This window comes from Delphinapterus leucas, chromosome 7, assembly GCF_059928025.1.
Source record: "Delphinapterus leucas isolate spDelLeu-1000000601 "Yukka" chromosome 7, BTC_Dleu_Yukka2, whole genome shotgun sequence".
Classification (NCBI taxonomy): domain Eukaryota; kingdom Metazoa; phylum Chordata; class Mammalia; order Artiodactyla; family Monodontidae; genus Delphinapterus; species Delphinapterus leucas.
In genome coordinates, this window is record NC_143135.1 from 105,414,074 (window position 1) to 105,429,186 (window position 15,113).

At 45.0% G+C, this 15,113-nt stretch overlaps 1 long non-coding RNA gene across 2 annotated transcripts in view; it reads left to right on the plus strand.

Moving 5' to 3' along the window:
* LOC149748837 (uncharacterized) overlaps positions 1–11,933 on the plus strand; it is a 36,406-nt gene extending 24,473 nt beyond the window's left edge. The window contains exons 2-4 of one of the 2 annotated variants that reach the window (XR_016393967.1): positions 1,655–7,246; positions 7,418–7,639; positions 8,073–11,933. This is a non-coding gene — a long non-coding RNA (uncharacterized LOC149748837). Of the gene's footprint in view, positions 1–1,654; positions 7,640–8,072 lie in introns of both variants that reach the window. The other variant, XR_016393966.1, reaches the window with a different exon arrangement.
* Positions 11,934–15,113: the final 3,180 nt, after the last annotated feature.

Here is a 15,113-nt window from a genome sequence, read left to right on the forward strand (position 1 = left end):
CCTCACAGCTGCTACTACCCTGTGGAATGGGCACCCACTATTACCACAGCAGAACCAGGGCTAGAATCCAGGGCATTAGAGGAGCGGCACTTTCACACTCTCCTTGGAGCTCCTGCAGTGGGAATATTTTGTAAATGTTACAGAGCCAGTCATTCCGAATATACAGAGATGGGAAAAAAAACATTAAGCAGGAAATAAAAACAAACAGAACAACAACAAGAAAAAGAAAAAATAACAAACAAAAAACCCAATCTCCTCACCCCAACACCCAGAACCGGGAGCAAATCCTTTCACCAAATGTACTGTTGGTGATGTCAGAGAGGAATGTCCTACCAGAGGCTGTTAAAAGCATTTAGAAGGTCATATAAATGGAATCATACAGTATGTAAACTTTTTTCTTTTTTTTTAACGGCCACACTGCGCGGCTCGTGGGACCTTAGTCATGGTGGACATCGGATCCAGTTATTCCCATCGGATCAGGCTCACAAAACCGAAGTTCTGCCTTTGGTGTTGCAGCTTAAGGAGTTAGGAAGGGCTTTTATCTTACAGTTTGATTGGTCGGATGAAACATGGATCAAAAGGCGGTCCATGGGGAGCGAGCTGGAAATGCCAGACTTGCCTTGGTTTAATGTGGAAGAATGGATGCAGTGGCTTAGGGAGATAGAAATGTTAGATAGATTTGTCATTTAAGACCCACTCACCCCCCCCTTGAGGGCCCAGAAGACATACTTTCACCACTGTTATGAGGGATAAATGTGTGAAGAGAGCCCTGGCATCCTTGGAGGGCTCTGTGATTGCTCTTCTCTGAAGGGCTGACCTCAGAGTAGAAACTGCAGCCACTGAGTTGTCCTTATTCTCTTACGAATACTTGTTTGTGTGTGTGTGTGTTACGTGATATGGAAGATGTATCACAGTGTTGGTGTATTATTAATATCACATCATAGTATTTAAGTTGCAGGATATCAAGGAGAAGAGTAAACATCACCCAAGGACCTTACATCCTCTTCTGGGGAAACAGTTAGTGCATTTTCAGTTCTAGGCAGGATCGCTGTATCATATTAGATGGAAGGGTGATCTTGTTATTGTCTTCATTTGGAGCTTCGTTATGGCTTAAAGAGGTGTGTGTGAGTGTCAGGTTGACAAGGGGTGGTCTTGTGATGGTTAATATTATGTGTTAACTTGGCTGGGCCACAATGCCCAAATATCTGATCAAACACTACACTGGATGTTTCTGGGAGTGTGGTGTTGGAGAGAGTAACATTTACATTGGTGGACTTCGGGTAAAACAGGTTGTCCTTCATAATGTGGGTGGACCTCATCCCATGAGGTGAAGGCCTGATGTTTTCGACTATTTGTGTCCTCCCCAGAATACATATGTTGAGGCCCTAGCCTCCAATGTGATGGTCTTAAGAGGTGGGGCCTTTGGTAGGTAATTAGGTTTAGATAATCCCATGATGAGATTTGTAAGAAGAGAGACATCGGGGCTTTCTTTCTTCCGCAAATGAGGACACAGCAAGTATACAGTCATCTGTAAGCCAGGAAGAGGGCCCTCACCCTCAGGCTAGCACCCTGATCTCAGACTTCCTAGCCTCTAGAACTGTGAGAAAGAAAAGCTTGTTTTTTAAGCCACCCCATCTATGGTATTTTGTTGTAGCAGCTGAGCAGACACCTGACTAGAACAAAAGACTGACCTCCCCTGAGCAAGAAGGAATTCTGCCAGCAGACGGCGTTTGGACTTGAAACTTGTGTGGGTGTCCAGCTTCTAGACTACCCTGAAGATATCGGATATGCCAGCCTCCATAATCACACGTGCCAACTCCTTAAAATAAACCTCTCTGTGTATACACATCCTATTGGCTCTGTTTTTCTGGAGAACTCTGACTAATGTAGTCACTTTGGAAAACAGTTTGGTGATTTCTTAAAAAGTTAAACATTCACCTTTCGCATGACTTAGTCATTCCACTTACCTAAGAGAAATAAGCACACGTTCATACAAGGACTTGTATGTGGATGCTTATAGCATCTTTATTTCTAATACCTCCAAAACAGAAACCTCTCAAAATGTTCATTAATAGGTGAATTGATAAACTGTGGTATATCCATATAATGGAGTCATAATTAGCAATAGGAAGGAAGAAATACTGATACACACAACATGATAAATCTCAAATAATTGTGCTGCATGAGTTCTTTTACATAAAATTCTAGAAAATGCAAACCTGTCCATAGGGTCCGAAAGCAGTTCAGTGGTTGCCAGGAGATGGGAGTGGGGATGGAAGTTCTGAAGGAGCATGAGGAAACTGTTGGAAGTGATGGATGTGTTCATTATCGTGATTGTGGCAGTGGTTTCACACATGTCAAAAACCGTCAAATTGTACACTTTAAATATGTGCAGTTTATTGCACGTCAGTTACACCCCAATAAAGCCGTAAGTGCCCCCCGAACAACAACGACAACAAAGCAGATGCAGACCGTACCTTCCTGGTACTCACTGTTAGTGGGATAATAATCGCTAGTGTTTACAGAGCTCTTCATATGTGCCCTGAGCCTCTATATGTTATTTCTTTCAGCATTATTATTTCCTTTTAATAGAGGAGAAAAGTGAGCTTAGAGAGGTTAAATAACTTGCCCACCTTCTCTAACTTCACCTCTCTATCCAGAAATGTGAGTCCAGAGCCACTGACTATGGACTCTGACTCCACAGCCGTTCTCATGTGGGGCTGAGTATAGGGGAGAGCAAAGAGGGGCGACGGGGGCAAAAATGAGCCTGGGACAGAAACACAGCCTGGTGTGCCAAACTCAGGAGCAAAACCTTTATCCTTCAATTCCATGCATCGAGTCAAGGGTTGCTGTCCATCAGCCAGATAAGATGAGAATCAGCAAAAAATGGATTGAAATGAAAGGAAGGATAAGAGAATGGGGATAAGAAAGGGATGGAGAGAAGGGAGGGAGGAAGGAAGGTGCAAGCCAGCTCATATCCTCAAGGAATTTAAATTATAATTTAAACATAAAAAAGCACACTTCTTGTAGGGCTGGGGAGAGTGGGCAGAGATACACAATCTGGAGGCCCAAGGCCTTGATGGATGCGGCTGACGCGGGGTGGGTGGTTGTGAGGCTCAACTGCTCACACTTCTACCGAAGAAAATTCATTTTCTTCGGTACCCAAGTCCGAAGGGCAGTTGGGGAAATTCACTGTAGTTTTACAGGAATCAGGAATGACCTCTAACACTGGAAGATGATGGATAAAGTGGGAGGATAGAGGGGGATTCAGTCAATGTTTCTTGGAATTTCCTTGGAAATGCTGAAGATACCTTAGGAGGAAACCTTTGTGGACGTTGAGATCATAGCATTATTACCATTCAGAGTACAGATGCTTACCCACAATGGATAATTCCAATGACCTAGAGGGAAATTACTCACATTGGGACAATACAGAGAGACTATCTCAATTATAGCATTTTATAACTATTATCAGTTATAAATGTATTTAACTTATTGGAAATGTAATAGTATGGCTCCCCAAAACGTAATTTCTTTTCTTTCAGAAACACAAATATGCTTATTTTTCTGAAGACACCAAGAGACGCATTCTGAGTCATGGACTTAAGACAGTCTGTTGTGGACTAAAAGTTTGTCCCCACCCCAGATTCATGTGCTGAGGCTCTAACTTCCAGTGTGATGGTATTGAGAGGTGGGGCTTTGGGGAGGTAATTAGGTCATGAGGATGGGGCCCTTATATGGGGTTAGTGCCCTTATAAGGAGAGACACCAGAGATTCCTCTCTCTCTCTACCAGGTGAGGACATAGTGAAAATGCAGCTGTCTGTAGGCCAGGAAGAGAGCTCTCACCAGGAAGTGAATCAGCTGGATCCTTGATCTGGGACTTCCAGCCTCCAGAACTGTGAGAAAATAAGTGTCTGTTGTTTAAGTCCCCCAGCTGTGGTATTTTGTAATGGCAGCCCCAGCAGATGAAGACACAAGATTACTGCAATTCATTCTTTAATAAAGCAAATGGAATCTCTTCAAACATCTTAGCTCAACCTACCTGCATAGGAGACAAAGTGACAGGAAGAGAATCTCTAACATACCTGTGACTTTAGGTGAAGCTTCACGTTTGTGACTTTTAATGGACTCAGCTATGAAACGAGGGGCTGAATTCACGTGCCCTTAGCCCATCTGGTTCCTGGGGAATCGGTCAGACTGCCCTTCTGTTTACTGTTGGTTGAGTTGTTATGACCTCTGCTTCTTCTCAGCCTTAAGGGGTGACAAAGAGGACGATTTCAGTTTTCTATTTCTGGAGGGTTCTCATCTATCTTCAAGTTTTATGTGATTTCTTACCTTTAAGAACAGATTTTCCTGGAACTTCCCTGGCGGTCCAGTGGTTAAGACTCCATGCTGCACTTCCACTGCAGGGGGTGTGGGTTCGATCCCTGATTGGGGAACTAAGATCCCGCATGCCATGCAGCGTGGCCAAAAAAATTTTTTTTCCTAAGGTTGAAGCTGATGGAAATAGGTTCCTGCAGCTTTGGAGCAATCATGAACGGTTAATATGTGAAGTGCCTTAGGGAAAGTTTAGCTGCCAGACAACTAGTTCTAAGTTCTTGAAGAGCTAATGCACTAGGGCTAGTTCAGTGACACCTGCTGTCTCTGCTGTGACTTAGAGCTGTTTGTGGTGAGGTGTGCCAGCAACAGGTGTGGAGGCCTCACCTGTCATCAATGGTAAGTGGGCAAGGCCAACTAGGCCATGCGAAATTGTTCATGTGTATGGTTGTTCCAGCTCCCCTTTGAACGGCTGTCTGGGGAAGGGCTAGATGGACACTGGAGCCGTCTGGCCCTCTGGGTGGGTGGAGGAAGGTGGAGTGTTTCATGGAATTTCACAGTCCCCTTGACAGGCATAACCTGAGCCATTAGACTGATCTCATCCATCTTGATGTTATTTCTCTCAACAAGCAATAACCTTAGCTTTCCATGGCTTGTGGTTTCTGTAAGCTGGGAATGAATCCCTTGACTCTGAGTGAAGGTGTCCAGTTTGAAACAGTAAAAAAATATTTAGTCCATAAAGACATCTTGTCATCAGGGAGTGCCCTGTATTTGGAAGAGTCCAGTGGATAAAAGTCGCTTTGGAAATCCTTGTGGAGCCAGAGGAGTGATCTGTCAGCCACTCAGGCATTCTTATAACCAACATTTAGTAAGCATCTGTTGTGTACTAGACCCTATGCAACAAATGTCAGACACCAGAGGTGAACACATACAGGGCTTGTTTTCAAGGAACTCATGTATTAGTAAGAGAGATGAAAGCATGAACTGTTAGATTTTTTAAAATTAGTTTTTATTGGAGCATAGTTGCTTTACAATGTTGTGTTAGTTTCTGCTGTACAGCAAAGTGAATCAGCTATACGTATACATACATCCCCTCTTTCACTGAGTAGAATTCCCTGTGCTATACAGTAGATTCTCATTAGTTATCTATTTTATAGATAGTATCAATAGTGTATATATGTCGATCCCAATCTCCCAATTCATCCCACCCCGGCCTTTCCCCTCCTTGGTGTCCATACGTTTGTTCTCTACATCTGTGTCTCTACTTCTGCTTTGCAAATAAGATCATCTATACCATTTTTCTAGATTCCACATATGTGTTAATATATGATATTTGTTTTTCTCTTTACGACTTACTTCACTCTGTATGACAGTCTCTAGGTCCATCCACGTCTCTGCAGCTGACCCAATTTCATTCATTTTTATGGCTGAGTAATATTCCATTGTATATATGTACCACATCTTCTTTATCCATTCTTCTGTTGATGGACATTTAGGTTGCTTCCATGTCCTGGCGATTGTAAATAGTGTTGCAATGAACATTGGGGTGCACATATCTTTTTGAATTATGGTTTTCTCAGGGTATATGCCCAGTAGTGGGATTGCTGGGTCGTATGGTAATTCTATTTTTAGTTTTTTAAGGAACCTCCATACTGTTCTGCATAGTGGCTGTATCAATTTACATTCCCACCAACAGTGCAAGAGGGTTCCCTCTTCTCCACACCCTCTCCAGTATTTATTGTTTGTTGATTTTTTATGAACCGTTAGATTTAATCACACGAAATTGCAGACATTCAACCACTTTGGTCTATTAAAAACCGACAATCTCATATGGTTCAATCAGATGCTATTGTGTCTTATGTATAACAGGCTATGGGAACAGAGGGGAATGAGTGGTTAATTTACATGTTGGATCGTTGTCAAAAGGCTTTACTGAGGAGATAACATTTAACCTTGGCCTGAAATGGGGAATAAAATTTTGAAAATATTGTAAAAGGTGAGGTGAGAGGAAGTAAGTTGCATTTATGCCATAAATACTTATTGAGCATCTACTATGTGCAGGATGGTATCACACGCTTACGATACAGTGTTCAGCCTATACAGTTGAAAGTCTCTGTCTCCCTGGAATTTACATTCCAAAGAGGGATCCTGGGAATAAACACCTAATTAATTATTTAATTACAGTTCTGATTGGTGCTAAGAAGAAGGAAGTTTGCTAGGAGAGCAAGTTACAGGGGCCTGATCTGACCTGTGGATTCTCCAAGATAAAAAGGAATTAGCCAGAAAGAGATATGGGTGGAGGAAAGCATTCCAGACAGACGAACTGCATGTGCAAAGGCCCTGCAGCAGGCCAAGGGAGCAATGTTTCACCTCTCAGATTTTAATGATCCTAAGAGTATATGTCTCTATGATATGATCCCATTCCCAGGGGCTCTGACACTTGGTAAATACACAGGAGAAGACCTGGGTTCTAAGGTGTAGCCAGATCACTAACAAGGTGACTTGGGTGACGATATCTTAGCCAGGAGCTATCTGTTTGGAAGGAAAATTAATTAATAAAATAAAAAATGAATGAAAATGAAAGCAAAGCAAATAATTAAGGATATTGATTTTTTTCCCCAATCGTTCAGGTTTTCAACCTCCTTTTCAGATCCCTGCTGATCCTCCTTACGTCTGAAGCCCAGATCGCCTTAGAAGAAATAGGCTTAAAACCCGTTGGGAGGTTTAACCTGAAAGCGCGTCAGAGTCGCCCACCTGGGTGGGGCACAGGCTGATTTCAGTGCGCCCCTATTTGGACACGTGTGGACCACTTCTGGAAGGCTCAGCCCTCTGCCACAGGCTTTACCAACGGACTCCACAGGGAGTGAATGCCCTCGGGGTCTGACCAGCTGAGGACACAGCTGAACCGGGCCTGGGCTGCTGGCAGAGGTGATGGGATGGAGAGGCCGGGGGGCTGATGCCACCTGACAGTCCCTCTGCACATTTCACAGCTTTTCTTCGTGTTTGGCGTTGTTATTTTTGCAAATACGGTTTTTAAAAAGGAGGCTATTATTTTTTCATGTGCTTTAATATATGTTTGTGAAAATTTTTCATCTGCAGATTTAGTTCCTCGTGGACAATATCCAGCACAGAACTTAGAGGCAGAGACTCCTCAGACCAATTAGCCAAATCAGCCAATTCCTCTCAGAAAAACGCCTGACTTCATTTTTGAACTCGAATAAGTTTCCTTGCATCCCTGTGACAACTGTCTCACTTCTGAATCCCGATTCTTGCAGAGAATCATAAGACCTTCATCTGACCTTGTCACCTGGGTGAAGTAAGGTGCCTCTACCTCCAGTATTTTCTAAGGACATTTCCCTCTGTCCCTGTCAGGGGCTCTCTGGAAGGAGAGGTGTGGTGCCCTGGAGGCTTTCACCCTTGTGAGCTTCAGGATGGGTGAGGGGCATGCAGTTTTTTTATAAAGTGGGAGAAGGATGGCTGGGGTAAAAAATCGTTGAGAAATGTGAAGTACAGGTCTATTCTTAGGCAGAAAAAAATACAAATTTAAATCGAGCATCTGAAAATTAATTTCCTCAAGACTGTCAATGCCTGAAGAGCCCCTGGAAAAATGTTCTTGTACCCCTTTTGCAGAATACTGATTTAAAAACAGCTCTTGTCGGCCAGCTTGGTCCCTGAGCCCTCTGTTCATTTAGTGTTTAGAACGCGGCCACTCACCTCTCCCCAAAGTTTACTAAATCCACTTCTCTCCTTTTAGAAGAGTGTGCGCTTGGAGGACAAACCCTCCCGAGGTGAAGCTGCCCTGACGCCTGCAGGCTGCAGGCTCCTGTCCCACACAGATTCCCTGCCCTGAGCTTCTGAAGATGGGACCGGCCTCAGGTAAGTCCTGTGAGGGAGCTGGTGGGCTTAATGGAGCTCCAGTCTGTCTCCATGACAACAGAAAAAATGGTGTATTTTATAGAGTCAATTTTGCTATGGCTAAAAGAACCTCAACCTGTCCAGCACTGATTTTTTAGGTCTGGAAACCGAAGCCAGAGATATGGGGGGCTGGCGTCCCCCAAATCTCACTGTTAGCAAGTGGCAGAACTGGGCTGGAAGTTGATTCCCCAAAACCAGGGCTACCCTGGGGAAATGAAACACTGCTTGATGTCACAAAGATACAACAAATGGGTTCACTGACCAGACCTTTCACATTTTCCTCGCTGCCCTGGTATCTTTTAGATACAGTTGTGATTTCTTCATCTTGGAAGCCAGATGGTCATGGACCTCCCCCGGATTTTAAGAGGAATCACAGCTAGAGATGCCTGGAAGGGTTTTTTGGCTATGACTTTCCTAAGAATAAGTTTTTTAGAATTTCTATCACCTTCCAAGTGGCTGCACAGTCCCCAGGATTCCTACTGGACTTGGGCTGCAGAGGAGCCTGAAACTGAAGTCCTTCAAATCATTCCAAATTGCAGGTGCTTCAAAATAAATGTCTTTTAAAACTTGAGCAATGTTTGCCTCATCTCTGGGGCTTTTCTCGTTTAATTCAGACTTGATGGCTTATTCCCACTTTGCACCTGCTGGAAATACCAGAGGATCAGCGGTCGGTCCAGCCATGACCAACCACCAGTTAAAGACCCCAGTCAGCTGCACTTGACTGAAACATTAGGTAGCCTTCCACGGTTCTGGGAGAGGCCAACATAAATCCCTGTGCTGAGTGGGACTCCAGAGATGGGGAGAAGCCCAGTCCTGTAGCCTCTTGGTTGGACCTCATCACCTCATCGTACCTCTGTCCAGAATGATCCTGAGCTGTAGCAGAAGTCAGCATATGGTACATCTGAGGGTGCAGATGAATCAAGTCTCTCGAGCTGGAAGAAATGAATTGCTGGTGAATTCAGGAAGAATAGAGAGTTCATCAGTGCAATCAGAAACCATCTTAGCATCCAAATTAGCAGCCTCGTTTCCTGAGTCCATTGGGCAATTACTTCTCTTCATTTTAGAAGTGCCTATAATAAACCCCTTAAAAAATAAATTCAAGTAACTTTGCAGAAAAATAAGAATCCAAATGGATAGGAAACTTAATTATCTAGAGTCTAAAAATATTAGAATGAGTAAGGATGTTAGAGATGCTCTGTATTCAACTATACTTCAATAAATTTTTTTTTTTTTTTGGCCACGCAGCACAGCATGTGGAACCTTAGATCCCTGACTAGGGATCGAACCTGTGCCCCCTGCATTGGAAGCGTGGAATCTTAGCCACTGGACCGCCAGGGAAGTCCCTCAAAAAATTTTCAAAAAGAAATGCTCTGTAAAATGGAGATAATATACACACCACATAGAATTGGGCTGTAGATGAATTGTCACAATGACCATGAGGCATTTGGCCAGAGTCTTGTTTATACAACTCTGATTTCATCTAATTCAGCTTGTCATTTTATAGACGGAGGACCTGAGGCCTGGGGAAACTTCCTTGTCTATGTCAGAAAGCTGCTGTGAGCTGACCGGGTCCTGGGCTGACACCCAATTTAGAATCCCTTCTACTTTACATGCTTCCAACACCCACAGCCAGCGTAAATCAGCCCATTTTGACTTAACCCTTTAAACTCCAGAAAGCGCTGAGGGAGATAAGATTTCTCGAAGACTTCTGGTATGTGTGTCACAGAAGTTGCTTGAGGCTGCTGGACGACTCACATGGAAGCTTTGGTTTCCTCCTGAACCTTCTGCCTTCCTGTTGGTTACAAGCTGCTTTCACATCAGCCTGAGGCCTGATTGGAGAAGTGCTGGCTTAGGGGTATGACACATGCTTGAAACACGTATCAGGGTCCTTCTGGAAGGAGAATTGGGAAGAAGGTGGTAAAGGCTTATAAGATGGGTGATATTTTAAAAAAAAGAAGCTATGGAGCCTTCTCTCTTTTACCCCAAGTTTCTAGAAATCTCACCTACAATGGATATTTATTTTGGCCTTTCTCAGAATCATTCAAGCCCATTTTATATCAGAATTTAGAGGAGCTGGCTAAGGGGAGAATATTAATTGTGAAAGCATGGGGATGACTGGCCGGGTCCATCTTGCTGGAATTTCCACCAGGGGCTCAGTAACTGACAAGCAGAGGTAGATCACTCAATTCATATGCTATTAAAACTTTGCATAATAACGCATAAATCTTACAAATTTTCTTTACCTTAAAGCCATTAAACACATTGATGATATAAATGTATTTTTCCTAAATATAATTAGAATACTTTATTACTAATATATTCTCCTAAATTCACTCCCTTAAAAGTGGTTCATCTTTCTCCCTGTTAATTGAATTTGACTATTTTCACAGCTTTATATCCTTTCTACTCTAGTTTATATTTAGCTGCTATTTTAAAAGTTCCTTTATCCCTGTATGTTAGTTATTTCTTCTTTCTTTCTTCTTTCCCCTAGTACTGTTTTAGATTTAAAAACATACATTTTGGGGGGATTGGAGAAGGAAGGCTGAAAAGTGTACTTGTTCAGCCAGACTTATCCAACCATGGGCATTTATTCTTCACAGCGTTCCATCCTGTCTTTTGAGGTGTGTGTGTGTGTGTGTGTGTGTGTGTGTGTGTGTGTGTGTGTGTGTATTTATAATTTTGCATATTCTGCTTTTGGTTTTCGACTGTCAGCTGAGGCCTCCCTGCCTCTTTTGAGATTGGGCACAATGAGCGGGAACTTTCCAACCCCATTGCCTATGGATTTCCAAAGTTCTCCCCAACATCTCTCTGAACTTCTGGGGAGCGGGCAGCTGTTAAGGCCTCTTCTGCTTCTGGGAATTCCCTGGTGGTCCCGTGGTTAGGACTCGGCGCTTTTACCGCTGTGGGTTCTGGTTCAATCCCTGGTCAGGGAACTAAGATCCCACAAGCCATGCGGCGAGGCCAAAAGGGGGAAAAAAAAAGGCCTCTTGTGCTTCTTGGCTACTCCTTTCCTTCCTGTAACTTTGTCTCCATTTACAGCCCATAAAACGCTGTCTGTTCTATGATCAAATAGACCAAAACCTCCAGTTATAAAGGTAAGCAGGGAAGACCCTCTAAGAATGCATCCATGTTGAAATGAGTCCCCGACAGCGATCAGAGCTTCCTAGCATCGTGCTGTTGATATTGAGTCATGTGGGCGAGAAAAAAAAAATGTTCCTATCATTTATTGAAACTGTGTGTACTTATTGAGCTCCTGCCAGCCACTCTCGCTAGGTATCGTAGAAAGCCCAGAGACCCCCTAGTAAAGAGGACTGTGAGCAGCAAATATTTTGAGGCAGAACGTTGAACTAAAACAAGGGGTGCGCAGACCATCAAGATGGGAAACTGAACCCCCGTGGCTCCGTTTCTTTCCTGTCCTAAAACTGACAGGAAAGGTGTACTATCACCAACTACGGAAATTCCTAACAGGACTGCAAATTAAAGAGATGACTTCGGTTAACTAGAAATTATTAGGAATTTCTAAAAGACATTTGATAGAGAGAAGCAAAGTAAAGTGAGAAGCCAGACCCCCCAACATTCCGAGGAGTGGTCTACAACCAAGTAAAGATGGTACCGGCAGTAGAAGTGGCAGCCGGCACAAGGAGTGGGTCCTGAGCCCCCATCTGGCGATTTTACATCCACGGGTGTGTGTGAATGCGCCAGGAGGGGTCTGGGATTGGGTGGGCTTGTCAAGTGGGATTTAAGCTATACCTTCCTTTTAAAAAATGTTTATTTTACATTGCAAACTTAAACATATAATTGCTCATTTTAAGGGGGAAATTTTCTCTTGGTTTTTAAAAAAGAAGCAATCACATTCAGTTAAAGGGATTCAGGACAAGCTTCACACTGGAGGCAGGATTCTCCCTACGACTTGAAGCAGAGATGACAGAAAGAGCATGCAGGAGCTGGTGGGGAGTGACGAGCTCGTCAGGATGTGGTGAGCAAGCCGGGAGCTAGATGTGTGAGGGGGCAGGGCTGCAACGGAGGCTGAGGAGGACTGGGGGGCCAGATTTGGTCATGCTTATTGTACTCTGTGCATGAAGCAGAGTGGGATATTTTTGAGCAGGGCAGTTACAATGTATGACTTCTACTGTGGTACAGGTGTGTGTCCCAGGGGGGTGCGAACCGAAGCAAAACTCTAACTGGGAGCTAGTAAAAGGCTAATGCGGACAATTGGCTCAAATTCCCTAATGCCTCGCTCCCCACAGTGCCAACAGGAATAGGGAAGGAGGAGAGGCATTTGCAGTCGACTCTGATAGTATTTGCCCTGGGATGGAGGAAGAGAGCGGAGAATGGAGAGAGGAAGGATGGAGACACACAGCATGGTCCAATCCTGCAGTTGCATCTGGGAGGTGAAGGCAGACATGTCCCTGAATTTAATTACCGGACAGTGGGAGGTGACCTGTGACAGAGCAATTCCAGCAGGTGGTGGGGGTCAGGGTGCAGAGCTGGGGGAAGAGTGGGTGCTGCGAGGGCTCCTCGGGTGGTTGCATTGTTTAGCACCTTGGTAGTGATGGGGAGGAGAGAGAGGCCACTAGAGAGGAAAGCTGTTTTAGGAATAATCTCCTTTCTGAAAGACCCTTGACCTAACCCACTCTTCTAGCTTTCTTCTTGTCTCACTGTCCACGCCACTGCTTTCAGAAAAGATCGAAGGCTGGGAGAGGCAGTTGGAGGGCTGGAGTGACATTGTACATGTTCCCAAATCTGACTCCCTAGGTTACAATCTGCTCCTTGAACAATTGTCAGCCGCGATGGGACCAGAGATGCCGAGATGATGGGATGGACGGGATGGGATTCTGCATTCTCAGACTTCCTGCTTCCTCCTCCCCGGGACCCCTGCTCTGAAAAATCATCCTTGGCATCACGTGCCGTGAGTCAGCTGTTTAGCGTACAAAACTACTTCAGAGCTTGAAAGTCAAATAAAATAAAAGGTTGGGTTGAGAGTTTAACGTGGGGGAGTTCAGACTTGAGATTTCTCTCTCCAACTTACTACAACATCCAGACTAGAGTCCAGGCCCCGGGAGCTAATCACCATAATGAGAGGCACTCAACTGTTTGGTTTCTGAATAGCGTTTAACAGGGCAGCAAATTTGGAAAGCGTCACTTTTTTCTTTAGGGAGTGATAAAATGACCTATTTGTTATGAGTGGATTAATGAGTACAGACTAGCTGGTAGACTCGTACAAGCAGGACACATTTTATAATAGGATGAACGTCTACACGCAGGTCTCGCGGCATCACAGGAAGAAGCAGAGGCATCCAAATGTTAGATTTTATAAAGCAGGAAGCAGGAGGCCGCTCACGGCGTTTGACTGGGAACCAAAGCAGCCCACGTAACGTGGCCTTGATGCCAGGTGGAACTGAAGGTTGATTTTACCACCTTCAGGACCTTCAGTCACCTTCCCGCCAAAAACCCCCAAAGAAACGAGGCAGGTGAGAACAGTTGGGCACAGTGTTTGGGGAAGATGTGAGGACAGAGACCAGGCTCTCTCTGGAGGTCTCTCCATCCCTCCTATAATGTGGGTCATAAAAGCCTGAGCTCCCTGTAGAGTGGATTTGTTTGTTTTGTTTTGGGGCCAACAATAAGATATACTGACATACAAATTGTACGAGGCAGAGAAGGCGGAGGAGATTCCCCACCTTCCTCTCCCCAACCCTGCCGCCCTGTCTCCGGCTGGCGGCCTCCATGGCTGAACTCAGCGGAACCCTGCTGCTACAGCAGTTTGAGAAACACAGCCCGCAGGGTCGGCCCCTGAGAGACGGAGCAGATGGGGTGTGAGGAACAATGCGTGAGTCGACAAGCAGGCCCAGGACCGGCCCAAAGATGCATTGCCGCGTTATCTAAGCTCATTTAGCACAGTTTAGCTACTTTGAGTTTTCGACAGGGTCTCACCCTGCCTTTCATTTCCTCCCCCACTAGGGCCCTTCCCTCCTTTGCCGTGTTTTCCTTCTACTTCTGATCCTTTCAAGATTTCTTGGTTATGAAGAAGCAAAACCGTTGTCTTCTGGGACGCAGGCTCATTTCTCAATTTCTGGGGAAAGCACTTCGTGGGAAACTAACGAATGGATAGAGGCTGGTTGTGAGGCAGACGGGGCGAAGGAGCCCGTGTTGGCATCGCCGCAGGTCGGGCTAATGCAGAGGTGGACGAGGAGATGCCTGCGGATGGGGGGGTTAGCAGAGGAGGCCTAATCAAAGCTGTGAAGGAGACGGGACTTGTCTCCCATCGGCCTTTCCTTTTTAGGAACCAGTGCTTCTTTGCTGTTCTCTTGTCCCACTGCCCTCAACCCTCTTAAACAGAAGCCCAGAGCTAAACCCAAGCAGGCTTGCAAACAAACACAAACAAACCTCTGCTTTGAGCTGAGACGAGACCATTGGTGCCAAACCTTGAATTCGGTTCCCATCCCTCTCGCAGGGGACTTGCATTGACCGTCTCATCCCAAATTATGAAATGAAATGCCTTGTACACTGTTAAAGAAATATGAGGTGTGGGGAGTCTGTTTCACCCCTTAAAGCATATCAGATGCTTGTGTGCAGGGCAGGTTCTGGTCGGGGATGTGGGCAACTGAGAAGGGCAGGCAGCAGGAGGGAGGCGATGCTGACCATCCTGGGAGCAGGAATCAGGCTGCGCTCTGGACAAAGCATCCTTCTCTCTGGCCTCTTGGGTTGTAAGTCAGAGGTCTCCTGAGCTCTGAGAAACTAGGTGGAGTAGGATTTCTGTGTCAGATAAGAAAATGAGGTGAGTAAAGCCTTAGTGAGCCTCTGATGAGGTTGGAGTGGAGCTAGAAACCATGCCACCCAGAGCGCCTGGTGGGTTGAGTTTGTCCTGCAGACCAGAGTGGGC